Below are 16,359 nucleotides of genomic sequence, written 5' to 3'. Positions count from 1 at the left end.
AGCCAGTACTCTAGAACCCGTGAGCCACAACTACTGAGCCCGTGTGCCACAACTACTGAAGCCTGCGTTCCTAGAGCCCGTGCTCCACAAGAGAAGGCACCGCGCCGCAACGAAGAGCAGCCCCCACTCACCGCAACTAGAGAAAGTCCATGCACAGCAACAAAGACCCAATGCAGCCAAAAAAAAAAAAAAAAAAATCAATTAGAGGTAACCAATTTTAAAAACCAAAGGTGTTAATAATGTGATGCACTATGGGCCACACTAGCAGTGTTGGGAAAAAAGACAAAAATGCTAGCCCCCAACAGTGAACCAAGCAGAAGTGCGAAAGTCCCAGAAGGTAAGACACAACCTGAATAGAAAACACTAGGATGAGAAGTGAACCTAAAAACTGCCAGCAAATAATGCTAGATGATCTATTTGCTCTGTATATTCAATATTTGAAATATCTAAGCTTTTTTGGAATGTAAAAGTATGTGGTTTTGGGGTGTGTGTGTGTGTGTGTGTGTGTGTGTGTTTAAATCGTGAAAATTTGTTTACCTTGAAGGGATGGAGGAGGATGTAGTGGCCTTCCTTCCATACTGCTTCAAGAGCAAAGCCAGATGTTAAAAGAATGCAAACAAAATGCTGAGGTACCATGAATATACACTTTGTCTCTGCAAATAATTCTTTCTTCATACAACAGGATGAAGTTGTGTACATGTTTCATTTGCAAAGCCTGTGTGCTTCCAAATGGCTTCCAAGAAAAGGTCAGAATGTCTCCCCCCAAGGTTTACAAAGGGCCTAGTCTCTGAGTGATCTGTCACAGGCCTCAGACACAGGTGGAGGGCCAGGAGTAAAATTCCTTACCCAACTGAAGTCCAACTAGTTATCGAGAAGAGCCCATGTCACCAAAAACACATGGGGACTCGCCCCAGGGAGAGAACACTTTCTTGTTTGTCAAAGCCCCCAAACCACAGCAGACACTTACCAACATTTCTGCAACAGGCAACACAGCCAGATTCCCCTCCTTTTAGACACCACGCATCAATCAAGCTTCTATTCAGTCTCTCCTCCCTTCAAACTGATGGAAGTGCCAGATGCTCTGGCTCTTCTTCTCAGTTTAGTGGCGGGAGGACAGGTGAATAGGAAAGGTACTAGAGCTCAGAGAACTCAGAGACTGACCTGCATTTAAAGCCTTCTCTAATTGTGAAATATTCTTTGTTTCCTATTCAAGGATGTCTGGGCATGAGCAAGGCAGGGAGGAAAAACTGAGAGTTCTATATAAAATACACTGTCGCCTAAAATATTTTTAAAGGGAGGGGACAGTCCACAGGCCCCTTCCATGCCACCCCAAATATTTCTGCTAGAAGGGAAGGATGGCTCAGATACTTCAGGAAGCTACTGTGAAGCTACTTGGCCTGGGAGAAGCTCTTGCGTCTGGTTTCTTCCCAAGGCAGTAGGGCTTCGTGCTCAAGCACACAACTGCAGCAGCCTTGGGCAAGATACTTAACCTCTCCATAGTTAGCTCGTGGGGTCATCATGAAGAATAAACGTTAACGTATATACAGCACTTAGAACAGCATTATAGGAAGCACACAGGAAGTAACACTGTCTTTCCCTTCTAATGTGTAAGTTCTCACCTCCTCCACCCCAAACCCTTTCTTTCCTCATTCTCTCAGGTCATTTGCCTGACCCTGGACTTATCTTATTCCCAACCCAGCCTGGACTCCCATGAACATTCACAGCATTCCCTGAAGACTTCAACCCCTGGCTATCCCACACTACCTATCCAGGCCAATCCTGACTCAGCCTCAGATGAACCCCAACTCACCACGTTCTTCACCTTGCTTTGCTGGAAAGGGCCTGCAGAGCCTCAGATCACTGCAATTACAAATAAAGGACCTCCTCTCTCAGCTAAGCCTGTAGACCTGGTAGATGGTTCTCCCTGTAGTCCTTTTCCACTCAGACTTCATCTCCTGTTTTACAGCGAGGAATGCCTCCAATTGAGAGGGTAATATCTCCCAGAGGGAACTCCCTCAAATATCCTTCTCTCCATTTCCAAATTTACTCTTCCCTCTCCAAGGCTAACCTGTCATCTAGGCAGCAAATCTCTTCCCACACCTCAGTTCTCTTCAAACCCTCTCTCCCCCCTGTTCAAGCCACCCAGCTGTATCGAATGCCTCCTGGGTGCCAGGCTCAGTTCCTGGATGGTGAGGCTACAGAGATCATCCTCGTACCTCCGACAGTTAAGTCTCGGCTTGTTCCTTCCCCTGAGCCTTCTGATTCATGCTTTAGAATATAAGCCCCATGAGCATAGGGATCTTATCTATTTTCTTACTGCTTTATCCCTAGAGACTAGCATAGCTCCTGAAACACACAAGGCACTCAATAAATATTTGTTGAGTTAATTCAAGTTGTCCTTGATTCATTTATTCATTCAACAAATGCTCACTGAGCACTCACTGTGTGTGTGTGTGTGTGTCAGGTCAGGTGCTGGAGTTACAGAGGTGAGCACGACTAGTTCCTGTCCTAGAGCTGCTCACCGTTGTGACAGAGAGAAACCTGAAAGCCCACCGGGAGACTTCCCAATGTGACAGACGGTGGCAAGCAGGATGAACAATGATGTGCTGGACCTCAGTGGAGACCTGAACGTGTTGCACTGAGCTCCTAAAGGCCAAACCTAACTGCCCACATCCAGGGCTTATCTCAGCTGACCCCCTGGGGCACCAGCCCTGATAACTATCCTTTACTTCCCTAAACTCCTTCCTGCCTGGGTTTCTCTTGCACCACCCTTTTTCCTGTTTTCATCCCACTCCTCTGACCATCTGTTAAGGGAGCGCTGTCCCAACCATGGCCTAGATGACTATCTCTATATCTAAATGGATGGCTCCCAACTTCTCTCTTGAGCTCCAGGCCCTCATTTCCACCTGCCGAGTTATAGTAGACGTCCAGCAAACAACTAAAACGTATCCAAAGCAAACACACAGCCTGTGAGCCCCCATCCTCACCCTTTTACAAACTCACAACCCCTGCTCCGCCCACCAAATGCCCATCCCAACTCCTGGCATCATCCATTCACCCCGCCAAGGGCCTGTCCACAACTCTTCCTCCTTTCTCACATCCGATGGATGTCATTTCACAAGTTTTTCTAAAATCTAGTCTTTCCATCTTTACTGTCACTGCCTTAATTTACATTCTCCAATCACTCCTCTTGCTTTGATTGCCCCTCATCTCTCCTCCAGTATCAGATTCTCAATATGGAGATCAACTGAAGCAAGTTGAGTTTTTAAAACTGCTTTCTACAGAATAAAATTCAAATTCCTTAGAACACAAAACCCAGCCAACCCTTCCACTCTCCTCCAGGCAGCCTGCACTTGTGTCCCACCAACACCTCACCATTTCCCATATGCCCCCACCCCCTAAATCCTCCCTTGTTTATGTCACTTCCTCTGCCTGAAATGCTAGCATAACTTCTATGAAAACAGTAGCTAACACTGACTCCAGGTACTATTACTATTATTATTCCCCATTTTACCAGTGAGAAAGCTGAGGCACACAGATATTACTTGTTCAACACTGGGCTGACCTAACCACACAAGTGTCCTGACTTCAGAACCTCAGTTCTTAACCACTACGTTATATCACCCCAATCTACTCACCATCCCCTTCACCAAGCAACTCCTAATTTCCCTTTAAGACTCAGTTCAGGGACTTCCCTGGTGGTGCAGTGGTTAAGAATCCGCCTGCTAATGCAGGGGACATGGGTTTGAGCCCCGGTCTGGGAAGATCCCACATGCCGCGGAGTAACTAAGCCCATGCGCCATGGCTACTGAGCCTGTGCTCCACAATAAGAGAATCCACTGCAATGAGAAGCCTGTGCCCCACAACAAAGAGCAGCCCCACTCGTCTCAACTAGAGAAAGCCCGCGTGCAGCAACGAAGACCCAAGGCAGCCAAAAAAGAAAAAAAAAAGTTCAAATGTTTCCTCGATGGTGGAGACTTCCCCAATTCCCTAGGGCTCTGCCTCCAACCTCCAGGATCCCTTGGCATCATACCTCTGTCTTTATTACAGGCAGCCTCACATTACTGGCTGAGTTCCAAAGATAAAAGCCAGGTCTTTTTATCTTGTACTATTCCCAACACTGTAGAGTGCCTGAGGCATAAATACTTAGGTAATAAACAAATTTTTCCAAGTACACAGGACATACAGTATATCCTGCTCACTCAAGTCTACCCGGCCTGTTACTGCTTCCAAAGACCCTACCTACACTGCTAACCCCAACCTCTCCCCTCCTCCTCTCTTGGCCCCAGGATTCTGAGGATGAAGAGTCAAAGCGCTCGCTGGGGTGGCCACTCCCACAGCCAGCTGACAGCATTATCACAGCAGGGCAGGCCAGTGAGCTGCTGGCCATGGGCCCCTTGATTAAAGGAGTAAAGTGCATCTAAAGAGCACTTTCTCTCGCTGAAGGCAGACAGAGGGGACATTTGATGTGCAGTTGCCAGATTTACGGTCTTTGTCATTTAAAATGTGAGAGTGAGATGGTGGACATAAAAAAAAAATGTACATAATATGACAAAAAAACCTGCCATGGCCCTCATTTACAACTCACTGAGAGCCAACGGGCTGGCAAAAATGTACGTAAGTAATATTATTTAGTTCTGTGACCTACTTGCCAATTTTACAAAATCACCACGACTATACAGTTGGCTCTTGAACAGTGTTTGAACTGTGCGTGTCCACTTATACGTGGATTTTTTTCAAGAGTAAATACTTAACGGTTGGTTGAATCCGCAGATGCAGAACTGTGGATACGAAGGACTGACTGTAAAGTTACACTCGGATTTTCGACTGCACAGAGGGTTGGCGCCCCTAACTCTGGCGTGGTTCAAGGGTCAACTGTATACCTCATTAAATCAGATAAACTTTGGAAAAGGTTTTGATTACTATTCTAGATTCTACAATTGCTCAGCGCCTAATGGAGTTGGCTTGTTTTTTCTTTTTTTCTTATGTTAAAGTAGAATGGTTACCTGCTTACAGTATTTTCAGAGGGAGCAAAGTAATTTTTTTTAAGTGTGAGTCACTGTCACACAGCGACCATCATCACTGTCAATAAATAAGAATGAAGGAAGGTAGTTCCAGTACTTGAAGTAAGGTTTATTTCTATGAGTGAGGCTAATAAAACCAGCAAGCACATGGTTAATTGTAATACATGCTAAGAGATGGGCTATAATTAGGGTGGTTCCCAAACACTGAAAACTTTAGTACCCGTGCTGATCTATATATTTCGTATGTAATAGTTTTCATGAAGCTATAATCAATTGAGTAGGATGTTTCTTATTCTGAGACTGTCCATTCTACTCTTTTGTCAAAATGCCTTTTCTTTGAAATGGTGGTAATAAATAGTGGGTTTTTAAAAATGCCTTTACTGGGTATATTTAAAACTGGTAACTCCTGATGGATCCTAATATTGCTTTTGCAATGTTACAGTTCCCTGAAACCTACATCTGTCTGGGAACCACCATGTTAAAGTGTCTGAAGAGACGTGGGAAATAGCCAAATCCAGCTTACTTGTCTAGAATGTAGTTTTAGAAAGGAATAATTAAAATGGAAAGCACACCATGCATTTCCCCAAATTGTGCCTAAAAAACAAAAATAAAAACCTGGGACTTTAAAATTTTATATATACACAACACTTAAGATTCCCAACACATATTAGCATCTTAAAGACTCTTAAGTCCTTGTAGTAAGCAAAGATCAGTTTAATTCAGGAAAGGAACTTTTTTTTTGTTTCCAGACAAACCTGTTAGTACCCTGACAAACAGTAGGAAACGTTGAACTAATCAAATCTACTGAAGTGTGTCTAAAAACAGAATGTGTTAATTAGTGGAAGTGTGTCTTCCTGAAACCTGGAAAAGGGGCAGGGAATCACCCCACCCTCAACCCCTCCAAAAAAGAAAGTATGGCAGTGCTTTCTGTGGGGCTTTTCCGAGAGAAAGTTACATAATCTGGTAATAGGGTTTTTCTACTTCAGTTTCTCTAAAATCTAGGGGGAAAACATGCATGTACATCACCATTCCTCAATACGGATGGCCAACTCCTTTTTTTTTTTTTTTTGCGATACACTGGCCTCTCACTGTTGTGGCTTCTCCCATTGCGGAGCACAGGCTCCGGACGCGCAGGCTCAGCGGCCATGGCTCATGGGCCCAGCCCCTCTGCGGCACGTGGGATCTTCCCAGACCGGGGCACGAACCCATGTCTCCTGCATCGGCAGGCGGACTCTCAACCACTGCGCCACCAGGGAAGCCCTGGCCAACTCCTTTTGATCCAAATGGAAAGCTCTGGATAGGGAGGACAACATTCTGGTCATCAAAAATATCCATCTCCTCCATGCTGAAGTAGCAAATTAACTTCTTCTTCTTTTTTTTTTTTTACAAATCTTCTGGCCGCTCCAGGCAGCATGTGGTATCTTAGTTCCCTGACCAGGATCGAACCCACGCCCCCTGCATTGGAAGCGCGGAGTCTTAACCACTGGACCGACAGGGAAGTCCCGCAAATTAACATTTTAAAAAATCGCTTATGAATTTGGTTGGTGTGGCAACTGAGTGGACTGATAAATTTGATTCTCAAAACCAGAAAAACTGGGGATCATGTCCTGGAATATGGCAACCCATGAGTGGCTCCTTAAAAATTCTTTAAACCTCAGTGAGACAACCCAGAGTGGACCATTAAATCATTTTAGTGGTTGGGGTCAGCTTTTTTGGTTTTGGTTTTGTTTTACAGAATGGACTTGAGTAGCCTATATCAGGATAGAATATATGACGTAGTATCAGAAAGTAAATATAAATACTTTTGCTTCCGTGTATACTTCATGTATGTACAGGGCCTCAATCAAATTGTATTTCTTAGTGTAGATCCAATCAAAAAGTTCGAAAGCCACTGTTCTAAGCTAACAATTAGCTGTCTAACTTCAGCTTATAAATAGGAACTTCTTGGCATAAAAAGAACAGCAATTATTTTATGCAAGCAAGGGGTTAAAAAAGAATGGCACCGAGAGGTACAAGACTCACTGCTCTGGGCTCCTGAGAGGGGGGCAAGGAACCTTGTGCTAGGTCTCTTTTTAAGCCATTAAAGGGCATTATGTAAGCCCACCACTACACAGTCTGTTTTTTTTTTTTTTTTTACAAAGGCATGGATAACCAAAATGTACTTCTAAAGGAAAACAAAAATGTAAGGATTTATTTCCATGTTGATTTAAAAAACAAGACTTCACAGAATAAGTGACACCCCAAACTCTTATACTTCGTAGAAAAATAAGGTCCTCTATGTCCACCGAAATGGAATTGTGCACCAACTCAAAAGCAACGCTTAACTTTCCAGTGTGAACAAGGTTTGGTTCCAAGCACAACTCAAGATCATTTCTATCTTTACAGGTTATTATTTAGAAGGTCTAGTTAGCAACTACAAAGCAATATAAATCAATGAGATCATTAAATAAAAATCTTTGAACCTGCTTTTTTATAAACCACCCATATTTAGTAAATATTATATTGGCCCAGGATGTCAAGAACTACAAAATGAGTATAATAGTCTATGGCCAAACAGCCTGCAGGCTGCCAAAAAGAAGCGAGATTCAAGCACAAAATAATTAGCCCTTTGGCACTCGTTCCCCCTCATGCGAGAAGGCTGGGACCGCTGACTGAAAGCTTCTGAAAACACTGGAATCTTAATGTCACCTCCCCACCTGAAGCCTGGCATCTCACTGACTCCACAGAGTTCAAAAAGGGGGAGGGAGTGCTCCCAGCCTCCAACAAAATCTCTGTACCCAGCATTACTGAAACTGGACACAAATTGGTTACGCTTAAAAACTTCCACCAATGTACCATCCAGCTGACCTTAGCCAAAACAATTTTTTAAATTCCTGTTTTAAATTTTAGAATCTATGCATAAAAAGTTCATCTCCTCACAAGCAAAATTAGGATCTGACCCCTTCAATTCTAAAAATTGCATTAGCATAAGCCCACATGTGTTCTAACACCATTGCTGTGAAATGCTTTGTGATGGGAAGAATGCTTTGTGACTCTGGCTATTTCCAAAGTGCACATTAGCTGCAAGCAGCCTATCTTACTCTGCAGAAACCCTCCCTGTCTAGTGTGAACTTTTAATGAGGCTACTGTGACTGAGAAACTGAATTTTTAAATGTATCTTAGTTTTAATTAATTTAAATTTTAAGGGAGTTCTCTGGTGGCCTAGTGGTTAGGATTCTGGGCTTTCACTGCCGTGGCCCGGGTTCAATCCCTGGTTGGGGAACTGAAATTCTGCAAGCCACATGGTGCAGCCAAAAAAAATAAAATAAAAAATAAAAAATTTTTTAAATTGATAACTTACTTTTATTACTAGAAAACTTCTGTATGTTTGAAAAAACTTGGGTATGTGAATGTACTTTTCCAACTGTAAAATTATCAAATCTAAATACAGATCAAGCATTTCCAATAAAATTTCACATTCAAACTGAAATGTGTTATAAAACACACACCAGATTTTGAAAACTTAGTATGAAAAAAAAGAATGTCAAATATCTCATTAATATTTTAAAATCTGTTGCATGTTGATTTAACTTTTTGTACCTATTGGGTTAAATAAAATATATACTATTAAAATTAATTTCACCTGTTTTTTTCTTTTTTTTTTTTTTTTCTTTTTGGCTGCGCCGCGCGGCTTGCGGGATCTTAGTTCCCCGTTGAACCCAGGCCCTTAGCAATGAAAGCAGAGTCCTAACCAGTGGACCGCCAGGGAATTCCCTCCTTTTATTTTTTTTAATGTGACTCCTGGAAAATGTAAAATAACGCATGGCTCACATTCTATTTCTACTGAATGGTGCTGGCATAACCTAATGATTCCCAAACCCTTCCCACCGGAACACCTTCCAACACCAGGTTCGGGGACGTCGCCATAACCAAATACTGTTCTTCCTGTGCGGCATCAAAACCTGCTGACCGCATCTGAGATTGAGAAGTCCTTCCCTCATCTTCAGTGACTCACGACTGTCCTGCACAAGCACCTTTCTTTAATCCTTTCCCAGGTCCTCTTTCTCTTCCTGTCCCCAAGGCCCCATTCTCAGTTCTCGTTTCCATTCTCTGCACCCATGGTGACCTCATCTCCTCTCAGCTTCAACTATCACTTCTATGTGGATGACTTCCAATTCTTTATCTCCACTTCTGACCTCTTTCTCAAGCGTCAGCTCCACATTGCCAGCTGCCTGCTAACCAGTTCCATCTGGAAATCCCACCAGCTCCTTAAACTCAGTATGCCTGACCTGGAATTCCTCACCTTCATTTCTGCTGAAGATTCCCGTCATTCACCTTGAAAACCTGGAGTCCCTGGTCCCTCTTCTAGCCCCACTGCCACAGTCTTAAGGCAGGCCCTTTCATAACAGGCCTCCTACTTGGCCTGCCTATCTCAATTCTCCCCTCAGTCCTGCCCTCTCCCAATCCCACCACCCCCAGTCCTCCTCTGCCTCACTGCCATACTAATATTCTCAAAATACCACATAGATCACATTGCCATCAGGCTTTCAACAGACCCCCACTATCTGCCATGGCAATCCAAACTACTCAGCAGGCGTCCCAGCTCTCCCATAGACATTCAAACTCCCATCAATCCCCTCTGAACACAACTAACCCTCCAGCTACAATGCTCTGCCCTCATGTCTGCTCTTCACAATTCTGCCCAGTATTTAAGGCTCAGCTGAAATAAAAGGTCCTCATATAAAGACTTCTCTGATCAACCCAGCCAAAATTAGCCTTTCTCCTCCCTCAAACTCCTTTTGTATTTCTAATGGTGATCACTGTAGTAATGGGAGTACGTCTGTGGTCTTACCCTCTTTATGAATAGTGTTCTTTTTAACAGTAGTACCCAACAGCACTTGCACTGCACATTGCCATTTCTGGACATCTTACCAAAGAAATCAACTTAAAAAGGAAAATCTTGGGCTTCCCTGGTGGCGCAGTGGTTGAGAGTCCGCCTGCCGATGCAGGGGACACGGGTTCGTGCCCCGGTCTGGGAGGATCCCACATGCCGTGGAGCAGCTGGGCCCGTGAGCCATGACCGCTGAGCCTGCGCGTCCGGAGCCTGTGTTCCGCAACGGGAGAGGCCACAACAGTGAGAGGCCCGCGTACCACACACACACAAAATAAATAAATAAAATAATAAAAAGGAAAATCTTGGTAAAGTTGGGACCACTGATGACTCTCAAATCTATCTCCAGCCAGAAATCTAATTACTCCAGACCTTCATTTAGATGCCCTAAGATTAAATTACTCCAAAACTGAACTCATTTTCTCAATCCCACATGTGTCTCTCGTCTAAATGGACCCTAACTCCGTGAAGGGTACCACCATCCATCAGCAGGCCAGGCCAGAGACAGAAAGGTCATCTTTTATTTCCCAACCCTAACCCTCAATGATTAGGTTCTGTGAAATCTTCTTCCTAAATGTCTCTGGATTTATCCACTTCTTCCCAGCTCTGCTGTCAGCCCAGGCCACCATCACCTGAGATTACTGCAATACCGTCTGGTCTTATACTCAATCCTCCAGCCATTTTCTACAGTCCAACTAGAGCATATCTTTCAAAAGTTCAATCTGATCAGGTGAAATTCCTGCTGAAAACCCTTTAATTGTTCTCGGGATAAAGACTTCCAAACATGACTTATATAGACTCTTCCGCAACTCACCAGTGTTTACCTTTTCAGTTACACTTCTCATTTCCCAGATTATCTTTTCTCTTACACACATCACGCTCCGACCATGTCCAAGTACTCTACATACAGTTCTCCAAATATGCTGAAGTCCTCTCTTGCCTCGGGGCCCTTGCATAAACTGGTCCCTCTATGTGGGTTGGGTGTCCCTCTTTTGTAATCACCCAACACCCTGAGGACTGGCCAGGCTCCCTGCATTTATATTCTTTCTAACTTCAGTAATGGTACCTGGAAAAAAATCTTCCTACTACTCCTATGCTAGCTCTTATCCCAATGTCTGGCAGGTAATAGGTATTCAAATAATTATTTGTAATGAATGAACAGATTAAAATTTTGTTTTTCTTTGAAACAAATTCCAGTCCAAGGTCAATGAATGAAAGCTATTTGTCATCTATATTAATTCAACAGCATTGTATAAAGTGGGCAATTGACCTAAATTTTAATTTTATCTGTCTTTTGAGTCAAAACTATTACCAGTTTGGTTAAATAGAGTCTACATGTGCAGGCTCAGAACAATGAAAATGAAGGAAAAAACACTGTATTTTATATTCTCCTTTGCCTTGTAAACTTTAAGACCAATTCGTTTGAAACTGTTGAGAACCTTTTGATGCAAAACACAGAATGTATGAAAAGCAGCCAAGCAAATGTGGATACACCACAGAGGCAGAGCCTGAAGGGAACTGGAGAGCAGGGAGAGACGACCTCAGACCATAGGAATGTAGGGACTTGAATAAAAGAAAAGGCTCAGCGCTGCCCCTGTCCTCATCCAGACTGAAGCTCTGGGCAATCAGTGCCCGCGCGTCATGATCCTGGGAGCCATGAGAGGATCAGGCATCTGTGGGGCCATAAAAGCCTTTCTGGTTTACTGCACAGAGAGAGAGCAAAGGGGAAGGAAACACTGAGCAACGAGACTAGGTGCTGGCCCCTTTATACAGCATTTCCCTTCTGCTTCCCAACAACGTATTATTCCCATTTTACCGATTAAGAAACAGGGGCTTGGGCTTCCCTGGTGGCGCAGTGGTTGAGAATCCGCCTGCCGATGCAGGGGACACGGGTTCGTGTCCCGGTCTGGGAAGATCCCACATGCCGCGGAGCGGCTGGCCCGTGAGCCATGGTCGCTGAGCCTGTGCGTCCGGAGCCTGTGCTCCGCAACGGGAGAGGCCACAACAGTGAGAGGCCCGCGTACCGCAAAAAAAATAAAAATAAATAAAAAAGAAACAGGGGCTTATGGTCACATAGCTGGTCCTGGTGACCTTATACTCAGGTCTAATTCAAACACATTTTTATTGAGCACTTATTTGTGCTAAGCCCTATTCTAGATGCTGAGGATTGAGCAATAAGCAAAACACTAAAGTCTGCTTTGGTTTGTGGGGAGTGATGTACCACACACAAATAATGTGATTTCAGATACTGACACAATTAAGGGGCATAAAAAAAAGTAAAACTAAGGGATAAGATAGAGTAACTAGGGAGGCAACTTAAGTTGCAAGGTTCTCAGAGATCATTTAAAAGATAATTTTGCAGGCCTAGAAAAAAAAAAGGATAAAGTGACTATCTCGTCAAACCTTAAATCGAAGTCTCTAGAACTACCAGAAGCAAAAACTTACCATTCATTCCCTGATTATCAGTAAGGAGAGCATCCAGTGAAAGAACTATAGCGTAATCCTAGTCATAACCCAAAGCAGTAGGTTAGACAGTCATCAGGTGGCAAATATTTCCACATGAACCGGTGGTTCAGGGCGATGGGCTGACCAAATTAATTCTTAGCTCCCCCTGCACCTACACCAGCACCTGGCATAATAAATGATTGCTGAATATTTGAAGAAAGAAAGGAAAACATGTTAAAATGTCACCATTGCGGGTTAAATCCCTTTTCAGGCCAAGTGGCTTCAATTCGCCCCACCCACTCCACCACAAGTCTTAATCGCAAGAAGCAGGTGAGGGAAGTCGGATTAGCGTAAACCCTTGAACAATACTGTACTAGGAAACAATTAGCATAGGCTGCCCCAATCCCCAGCCAATGATCAGAAACCCCACCTTTAAATTCCAAGTTCCACTTAAAGAAAATCTAATATCCAAATGATAATTAAAAATTAATAAGGAGGGGCTTCCCTGGTGGCGGAGTGGTTGAGAGTCCGCCTGCCGATGCAGGGGACACGGGTTCGTGCCCAGTTCTGGGAAGATCCCACATGCCGCCGAGCGGCTGGGCCCCTGAGCCATGGCCGCTGAGCCTGCGCGTCCGGAGCCTGTGCTCCGCAACGGGAGAGGCCACAACAGTGAGAGGCCCGCGTACCGCAAAAAAAAAAAAAAATTAATAAGGAGTAATTATTTGGCTTCTTTAAATAAGGGTTCTCCTAATGCAGATACTCAGGCTACTTATGTACCAGGTACTTGTTCTAACTGTTGCATACGCAGCACCAAGGTAAAGCCACTGGTTCTTTCCCTGGGTATTTCCCTCGCTAGATGGGTACTCCTTGAGGGAAGGGACAAAGTACCTTCACCTGTGTTGCCTCAGGGCCTTGTCCAATTTAAATGGCAGGAGGTCAATGATTATACTGAGTTGTAAAAATTAAATTTCTCCAAAACTTTTCAGTTCTGGGGCAGTTGGGTAGGGTGAGGCCCACCCCTTGCTACTGTTATCTGCTGGGGCCTGCTCTGCAGAACCTGAAGGTCTCATCATCACATATCACTCTTTCTGTGTCTCTTTGTAGGTTTAAGAGCTGGAAAAGCCTTAGAAGTCTCCGCTTCAATTTTTAGAAGTTGATTTTTAAAGGACTGTCCCAGTGGCGACAGAGAATAACAAATGGCCATTCAAAGCTGAACAACAGGGTTGAGTTTGCGCCATATACCAAAGATGCCAATGCTTCCTTTCTGGCACACAGATGGAAGGACTGAAAAACAGTTTAAAAATAAGGTACCACTTCTGATAAATAGGCGCTATCAATTTTTGTGATGTTTCAGTAAAATCTTAATAATGAATCTGTGACAATTCTTTCTGAGACAGAGTAGCCTTGTGAATAACGACATTAATATCACAAGTAGACCCAGCATGGGGGGTGGGGAGACTTTAGTGAGGATTATATTATTTTTCTCCAGTAAGAAACTTCCCCTGCATACACTGTCTCATTTTTAAAAACCACAACATGCAAGTTCTAATATCCCTGGGGTTTTGCTGTTCATAACATCAGCCACATCTCTAAAGTTTTTAGATTCATTTCACGCTACCAACAGAAAGAAAACTTCAACAAAAGGCACAAATACCATCCATCTGCACACTTGATTTATTACTCATTTTTATTTGCTCCTGAATTCCCATAGTTTGGTGTGCCATAAGGACTGGCCCTGCAGGAACTTAGATCCAAAATGGCAGCTGAGCTTCTGAAACTCATCAGAGCCATAATGCCTAACATAGGTGAAACCAGGTCTTATCTATCGCACTTCTCAACCTGTCTAGGAGAGAAGAATATTTACCAAAACATTTCAAAGAATCACATCACATTCTGTTAATGTTCATTATATCATTCTCCTTCTTGCCTAAGAGAGCAGGCACCCTGCTTCTGGTCCCTCCGCTCTGCAAACTGAATTAAACTGCTATTCACATGTTTACAGTCCACAAAAACAAGCTAATGGCAAAACATGGAAAGCTTAGGTTCTTCTCATTCTTCTTCTGTAAGGCCAACTTAGGAAATGGGCGTAAAATGAATCATCTAACAAGTAAAGCCCCAAATAAGCGCTTTCATTTTCAGAAAAAACAACAACAAAAATCAGAGCTCTAATTTTCCTTAGGTCTACCACAAAGCAACACTCCCTATCACTATGGTAATTTCTGTCTTTTCCTTTAAATTCAAGCTGTAAAAAAAATTTTTAAGAGACAAATTTGTTCCAGATTACCTCCTGACTGTAATGTTTCCAATCCCTCTTACACAAAAGCTTAACTTATACCACTAAAAAAATTTACACTGAATTTAAACAGTCACTTCTCTACTCATTTCCACTAATTATAATAACAACATTAATTTTAGAAAAATAATAAAATACTTGCTCTTTAGAGACAGAGGACTTTAATTATCTTTATGAATTCAAATGGAAAGTCTTTTTGTTAAATTAGCATGAAAGTCCCTTCATCTACACACAATTGGCCCAAAGAAACAGGCCATTTTCAGCACAAGAGGCCAATCCATTTTAACAGTGAATAAAGCTTTTGAAAGCACTACACACCCTCTTCCAGACTGTCAAATTTTCAAAATGGTCCAGCATTTTTTTTCCATTTTTTTTTAACACTTTCAGGTCCAGCAAACATCTTATAATTAGATTAATTAAAAAGGAAACAACAGCCAAAAAAAGCCACTGCTCACTTCTGATCAAAATTATTCCATTTATGCTTAATTAGCTTTAATCCAAGTCTACATATTTAATGATGGGGATATGACAATTCAACCTATTTGCATATTTTAAATGCCCTTTCTAAACTATACTTTGTAACAGATTTAGAAAAATAGTCTGTTTCTCATGCCAATATGCTAAGGCATAAATCAGGAGGATACAAATTAGGAAGAAAAAAAAAAAGAAAACAAGGCCTCTCAGAGCCAGGGATGTGCTGGGGGGCGGGGGGGCAATTTACCCGCCGCATCAAAACTACGATCCTTTCAGCCCACCAGACCGAGAAGCATTACATCACACTCTCACAATGATAGGGGGAGGTGGCTCTGAGAAAGCAAGTTTTCAGCCTTCTTCCCTCCGTGTTCCCAGGCTTTCTAGAATCCTGCATTAGGAGTAATGGAATTTAACTTCAGTGCACTGCACACACAGTTTCAGGGGTAACACAGCTACTTATTTAGGTGACCCAATATGACCACTTCGCAATGGATACGTGGCTAAAACAGGCAACTACACATACAGATGCTGAATTTGTGCTGAAAAGCCCAGTTCATCTGTGTAAGATTAAACAGAAATTGTAATCTATGAGAAATGAATAAAGCCAATCCACAGGGAGAAACTGATAAAAGAAATAATTCCTAATCGGGAGGAATAGCTGTTTATACCCTTTAAAACACCATGTTTACAAGACAGTCCCACCATTTGGTTCGAACCACAATCAAAATAAAAGCGCATCTGGCTGCATATTTGAGAACACACACAGAGACCCAGTGCAAATGAGCGCGCGCAGAGGAGAGGGGTGATCCACACATTGCTTGGGAGGTTTTCAAGCAGGGGAATCTACAAACCCCAAACCTCCTGGTGTTCACTCGCCCCCAGCCTGATGTTTAAAATGGATCAGGTCTTATTTTAGGTTTTACATCTCTCTAGGAAGGATGGCCTAGCTTTAAAAAAAAAAGAAAAAAAGAAAAAGGTTTTCCCGTGGTAGTGCTTGCCCTCCCAGATCCTTTGTCGGCCTTAGCAGCCGAAAGAATGCAAACCCATTTATATTTATGCAAATTTTTGCAGCAGATTTAAGGGGGCAGGGAGAGGTCTGTGTTTTTTAAAAAACCTCTTTCTAAATATCAAATTTCCAAATACTCGCAGCTTCATTTATTTGCAAGACAGAAACGATGATGAAAATCTGCATATAAATTAAAAGTGCAATTAAATCACTTCAAAACCAAATATTTTACCAAGGCTTTTCCATT

The 16,359-nt window shown here is 42.9% G+C and overlaps 1 protein-coding gene across 4 annotated transcripts in view; it reads right to left on the bottom strand.

The window, feature by feature from the left end:
* TNRC6B (trinucleotide repeat containing adaptor 6B) overlaps positions 1-16,359 on the bottom strand; it is a 257,905-nt gene that overhangs the window by 123,621 nt on the left and 117,925 nt on the right. The gene's annotated exons all lie outside the window — the stretch shown is intronic.

Source organism: Mesoplodon mirus (assembly GCF_964341445.2).
Source record: "Mesoplodon mirus genome assembly, chromosome: 11".
Taxonomy (NCBI): domain Eukaryota; kingdom Metazoa; phylum Chordata; class Mammalia; order Artiodactyla; family Ziphiidae; genus Mesoplodon; species Mesoplodon mirus.
This window is presented reverse-complemented; position numbering and strand designations above follow the sequence as displayed.